This window comes from Orycteropus afer, unplaced genomic scaffold (assembly GCF_000298275.1).
Source record: "Orycteropus afer afer isolate SDZICR_OR568_19922 unplaced genomic scaffold, OryAfe1.0 scaffold00026, whole genome shotgun sequence".
Taxonomy (NCBI): domain Eukaryota; kingdom Metazoa; phylum Chordata; class Mammalia; order Tubulidentata; family Orycteropodidae; genus Orycteropus; species Orycteropus afer.
This window is the reverse complement of record NW_006921613.1, coordinates 12115642-12122646: the sequence shown is the minus strand read 5'-3', so window position 1 is coordinate 12122646 and position 7005 is coordinate 12115642.

The window sequence follows — 7005 nt, the reverse complement described above, 5'->3', positions numbered from 1 at the left end:
GTGGTGAAAAGAAAAGCCAGTCACATGCCTTGACTCCCCCCCACCCCCCAGTCTTTTCACCATTGTTCATCCTGTTTGCATGTCTATGACAACACTTTCCACTCTTTTCTATACCTCCCCAGGACACTTCCTGTGAGTAGGATAGAATTTGAGGCCCCAGGTGTAAAGCCTAAAAATGCAAGGCACTGTGGGGAATGGGCAGAGAATGTAACTGTTGTTTATGCTTTGAGTCGGACTGACTCACAGTGACCCCTCCTTGTGTTTCCAAGGCAGTATCACTATGGAAGTAGATTAGCCAACCTTGCTTCCGAGGAGTGGCTGGTGAGTTTGAACCATCAGCCTTCTGGTTAGCAGTCAAGTGCCTTAGGCACTATGCTAGCAGAGCTCCTGAGAAATGTCATTGGAGCAGTGTAAGTCCTGTATGTCCATTTTCATGATTGCAAAATCAATGGAAGCTCAAGTCTTATTAATGGTCACATCTGCAGCTATGTGAGAGAATTCTTTCTACACATACTACAGCATAATTTATTGTGTTGGTGCATGCCTGTAGGAGCTCTGGTGGTGCAGTGCCTAAGGCATTTGACTGCTAACCTGAAGATTGGCAGTTCAAACCTGACAGCCAATCTGTGGAAGGAAGTTGGGACAGTCGACTTCTGTAAAGATTGGTTGTTGTTGTTGTTAGGTGCCATCGAGTTGTCTCCCACTCATAGTGACCCTATGTACAACAGAACAAAACACTGCCTGCTTCTGTGCCAGCCCAACAATCCTTGCTATACTCAAGCCCATCGTTGCAGCCCCTGTGTCAGTCCATCTTGTTGAGGGCTTTTCCCTCTTTCACTGACCCTCCACTTTACCAAGCATGATATCCTTTTCCAGGGAATGGTCCCTTCTGACAACATGGCCAAAGTAAGTGAGACAACGTCTGGCCATTCTCGTTTCCAAGGAGCATTCCAGTTGTACTCCTTCCAGGACAGATTTGTTCATTCTATTAGAAGTCCACGGTACTTTCAGTATATTTAGCCAACACCATAACTCAAAGCGCATCAACTCTTCTTAAAGATTTACCACCTTGGAAACCAAGTGGGGGTCACTGTGAGTTGGAATCAACTTGATGGCAGTGGGTTTGGTATTTTGGTTTTGGTGCATGTCTGTGTTTATTATTCATGACACTGGAGGAATCTATAGCTAGTTCACCATCAGTGGAAAAATGCCCATTGGAGATGTTTTATTTTTATTTATTGTGCTTTTTTCTTGATAAGATAGAGGGGTGCACACAATTTATTCCACCAAAAAAAAAAAAAAAACTTGAAAATGTAAGTAGCAACAACTTTTCTAGGAATTTACATATAAAAGTCGCTGTCCTTGTGCTCAGGGAACTCATAGTATTGTAGGGAGAGGGAGTATGGAGAAGAAAGAGGAAGATAAGGAAATACAATGTTGTGTTGTGTGTGCTGCGATGTAGGTGGGCTTAGATTTTGGTGTTGGACAGAGGAAAAGAGAGAAACAGAATCCTGTTGGGAAGGGATTTCTGATGAGGCACTAGCCATAGAAAGAAGGAGAAAGGGATCAGAGGGATAATCTAGGTGGTGGGAACAGCACATGCAAAGTCAGACAGAAGTCAGGCTTGTTCCTGATAGCTGGGTGATTCACGACAGCCAGACTATAGAGTGATAGAAGAGTTACCCAAGTGTTGTCCTCTGGTCCCTCTTGGACCCCATATTGGTAAGATCACTGCTGAGTGTTGTTGCAGAATCAAGATTTTATTTTTGTCTCTCCACATCCATTTTGAGCGACTCTGAGATTAACCAGTGAGATGATAGAAAGAGCAAGTAGACCTGGGGACAGGTGATCTAAAAGCTTTTTTTTTTTTAACATTATACCCTCAAGTTTTTGAACTCCTAGTCCTTTAAGGGGAGATTCATACACTAGTTCAGCAAGCATTTAATTTACCAGGGAGGTACTGGTTGCCAGACACCATGGTGGGTTTTAGAGTAAAGTAGAGAGCCAGACAGACATGACCTCTGTCCTCATGAAGCTGACATAAACTTCAGTGGAAATAACTCCTGCTTTAAAAACCTCACAGGGGTGTTCTATGGACCAGAATGTATAGACATACTTGCACTGAGAAGCAAAAGACTCCAAAAAAATTAAAAGTTCATTGTACCACACCTCCTCTAGGAAGAATATCCTACAACATGGAGGAGGTTTATAAAATATCATCATTGGCTCTGAAGTACATTTGGGGACCAGAGAGAGCCTTAGAAACTGGAGGTCCTGGGGTATATAACCTGGGCTTCCCACAAACATATCAGACGATTTAAAAACTACTGCAGTGAGTTATTGACCTGTGCAGGGAAGACCTCTACCATCTTACCCCATGCTCCAGGGGAGCTGGAGGTAGTACTTAAGGCATTATTTCCGTCTTAAGCCGCAAGGCTGTGGGGAGGAAAACTAACCCCCTGCCCCTCCATCTGGGACACCATCAGAATGCCAAATCCTCATTCATAAATGCCAGCGGAGACTCATTCAGTCTTCAACACGTCAGTCAGTTTTTACTACAAAACCCATTTGTGGTTTGGTGTTACAGATCAGAGGCAGTGAGCGCAGTGCTCTCCTGTCTCAGGGTTCAGAGGAGCACACACACTTTGTATCCTAGGCAACGCCAATGCTGTACGAAAAATTTACAGGTTTGAACTGAGAATCATTTTGCTTTTGGTAAGGAGCCTTTTGCTGTCCAGGCACAAACTCAGCATCTTAAAATGGAACGACTTGGAAGGGCTTTAAGGATCACCTAGGTGCTAGCCCAGCTTCTCATTTTATAGATGAAGAAACTGAAGCTGGAGGATGAGAATTGGCTTTCTCATGGTCACTTGGCTGCTTAGGTGTTTCAACTCCCTGTTATCTCCAGGTGTATTTGATGATTGGGGTCAGATTAACGTCCCCTGAGGTGATTCACAGGGTAGCCAAGAATAAATATAGATAAAGGTAATATAACGTTGGAAGCATAATCATCTCTAGTGGTAGCGTTAGAACCACTCAGCGCAATCTCAAGGTGTGTCTTTGGTCGTGCATGGGCTTCTGGGTTCCCCTGCCATCTAACAGTAATTACTGTAATAATGAAAGCAAATCATGTATAGGTATTTACCCTGAGCTTGGCACTATTGTAGCCTCTGCAAATAACACATTTAATCTTCACAGCAACTTCATGACGTAGTTGCTACTATTATCCCTAATTTATATCCCTGAGTTATACATCCCCAAGGTCAAACAGCTAGTTAAGTGGCAAAGCTAGGCCTCCAACCTAGGCAGTCTGGTTGCAGAGTTTGTATTCTTAACCACTGCACTCAACTGCTCGCCCCTTTAGCCAGGTTCCATTGCTGATTGGAAAGAGGGAAGGAAGGTCAAACTTTTCCATACACTTTTGGTCTTTGTTGACTAGATTTAGTAAACATTGTAAATTGATTACCTACAAATTTGTGCAAATTACCTAAACTACTGTTTGCCTCTGTGGACACAGGTTTCAAAAACCCATAGTATATCAGATCAGGAATCTCAATAAATTTCTGGCAGGTGAATCCCAGGTACATTCACTCAGCCTCAGCTTGGGCCCTCAGAGAGAGTCTAGCTGGCCATAAACTAGTACTGCCCTTTATTTTTGTCCTTCTGTGTTACAGTTTCATTTTTAGTTCAGAAATGTTGGGCTGAACTAACTCACCAGAGACCTCATTTCTATCAGTAGGACAAAACACATTTTTTATTCTGAAGAAGTCCATCCACCTATGGACAGCTGATCTTTGACAAAGGGCTAAAACCCCTTAAATGGGGAAGACATAGTCTCTTTAACAAATTGTGCTGGCAAAATTGGATATCTATTTGCAGAAAAATGGAACAGGATCCATATCTCATACCATATACATAAACAAACTCAAGGTGGATCAAAGACCTAAGTATAAAACCTAAAACTATAAAGATCATCAAAGAAAAAATAGGAAGAAACTTAAGGGCCCTAGTACATGGGATAAATACACTGTCACACATAACTTAAAACACACAAACAGCAGAAGACAAACTAGATAATGAAAAATTAAACACTGAAAATTAAACACTTATGTGCATCAAAAGATTTCACTGAAAGAGTGAAAAAGGAATCTGCAGACTGAGAAGAACAAAAATTGGTGTTGATGCATTGGACAAAGGACTAATCTTTAAAATTTATAGAAAACTTGAACACCTCAACAACAAAAAGACAAAAATAATCCAGTAAAAAACAGGCAGAGAATATGAATAGAAACATCACCAAAGAAGACACTCAGCAAGCACATGAAGAAATGCTTGCAATTTAACCTACGATGCACTGCCATCAAGTCGGATCCGACTCATAGCGACCTCTCCTTGGGTTTCCAAGGTGGTATCACTACAGAAGTAGATTGCCCAACCTTCCTTCTGAGACACAAATCAAAACAACAGTGAGATACCATCTCATCCTAGTTTTAATAGCGAAGTTAAAAATAAATAAATAAATAACAAGTGTTGGTTGATAAGGGTGTGGAGAGACTGGAACCCTCGTACACTGATGGTGGAACTGTAAAATGATATAACCACTGTGGAAAACAGTATGATACTTGGAAATAGAAGTATCATATGATTCAGCAATCCCACTACTATGTATATATGCTAGAGAAATAAGAGCTGTGACACCAACAGATATATGCATACTCATGTTCATCACAGCAATATTAACATAGCAAAAAGATGGAAACAATCTAAATGTCCATCAATGAATAAGTGAATAAATGGACTAAGGTACGTACACACAATGGAATATTACTCGATGTTAAAGAATAAAGATGAATCTGTAAAATACCTCGTAACATGGATGAACCTGGAAGACATTATGCTGAGTGAAGGATAAATACTGTGTGAGACCACTGTTACAAAGTCAAAAAAAGGTTTTCACACAGAAAGAAACATTCTCTGATGGTTACCAGGAATGGGAGGGGAAAGAAAGGGTCAGTCACTAACTAGGTAGGCACATCTTAACTTGAGTTAAGGGAAAGGCAATATATAATAAGGAAGAGTTCAGCACAACACGGCCAAGGCAAAAGAAGGCACTGGGAGGAGCACAAGAGTTAAAGGCAACAGAGGTAAATACTGTTAGATACATAATCCTGCAATAACAGTGATAACAATAATCTGTGAGTAGATACATAGATAGACATACAAGGTGAGCAGGTGTGGGAAGGTGAATGGGACTGCACCCATAAAAATACATAGGTTTGACAGAGAATATTTCTATATATGTATTTATATGTGCTGCAAATACATCTGTGAATATAGTCGAGCATAGAGGGGACAAAGTTATGAAAACTTCTTAGCTATACCAAACTCCTTGAGGGAGGGAGTTGCTGGGCACTCAGGACCATAGTCTTGGGGGACTTCAAATTCAAATGACATGATATTATCCACAAAGAAAATGTTCTACAGCCTACTTTGGTGAGTAGCGACTAAGGTCTTAAAAGCTTGTGAGTGGCCATGTAAGGGGCAACTATTGATCTCTCTCCATCTGGAAGAAAGACGAGTGAAGAAAATCAAAGACACATGGAAACAATTAATCCAAAGGACTACTGGACTATGCGGAGCTTAGCCTTCATGATCCTGAGACCAGAAGGACCAGCTGGTGGCCAACTACCACTATGGACAGAAAAAAAAAAAATTATTTTGAAATAATTACAAATTCATAAGAAGTTGCAAAAATAGTACAGAGAGTCCTGTGTACCCTTCACCCAGGAGGTACATTTTTACAGACAAGTCAGAACTGTACTGTCTATGGACCAATGCTGATAATGGTAATGCTTCTGATCCTTCTGAACAATTAGTAATCCTTCTTTTGGTCCTCACATTTACCATAGATGAGCAACTATTACTGCATTTTCAAAGTGAGAAAATAAAAGATCTGAGGGGCCATATTATTTCAGGGGCCAGGAGTTCTTTTTTTTATTTTTGGTGAAAATATACACAGCAAGACCCACTCCCATTTAATAGTTTCTAGATATAATGATCATTGACGTTGGTTATTCTTTACATTTTGTCAGCATTCTCATTATTTTTGTTCTAATTGTTTCACTTAGTCTCCTTGTCCACAAACCTTCTCATCTATGCCTTAAAATAGCTTTTAAAATGGGAGGAGAGCTGTTACATTGTGGGGAATTGCAGTCAATGTCATGAAACAAAGTGTGTATGAAATGCTGTATGAAAAATGCATTTGCTCTGTAAACTCATCCAATTCACAATAAATTTTTTTTTTTAAAAAGACCCACTCAAAAGCTACCTGTCAATAATGGGTTTCCTGATCATCCCTAAAATAAAATAAAATGACTATTGACTTTTGGAGTATATATATATTTGTTGTTGTTGTTGTTATGTGCCGTCGAGTCAGACCTGACTCATAGCGACCCCTCCTTGGGTTGACGAGGCAGTATCACTATGGAAGTAGATCACCCAACCTTCCTTCAGAGGAGTGGCTGGTGGGTTTGAACCTCCAGCCTTCTGGTTAGCCATATCAGCCATCCCTTGGAGTCTTGAGCTCTTCCCATATATATATGTATATATGTATATATATATATACACACACACACATATATAACCAAAAAACTGGGAGCTCTGGTGGCATAGTGCCTAAGGCATTTGACTGCTAACCAGAAGGTTGGCAATTCAAACCCACCAGCCACTCCTCAGAAGGAAGATTGGGTGATCTACGTCTGTAATGATACAGCCTTGGAAACCCAAGGAGGGGTTGCTATGAGTTGGAGACAACTGGACAGCACATAACAATAACAACAACAACAACAAATCCCCAAAACCAAACCCACTGTCATTGAGTCAATTTTGACTCATAGTGACCCTCGTTGGGTTTCCAAGGCTGTAAGTCTTCATGGAAGTAGACTGCCTCATCTTCCTCCTGCAGAGCAGCTGATGGGTCTGAACCACTGACCTTCTGGTTAGCAG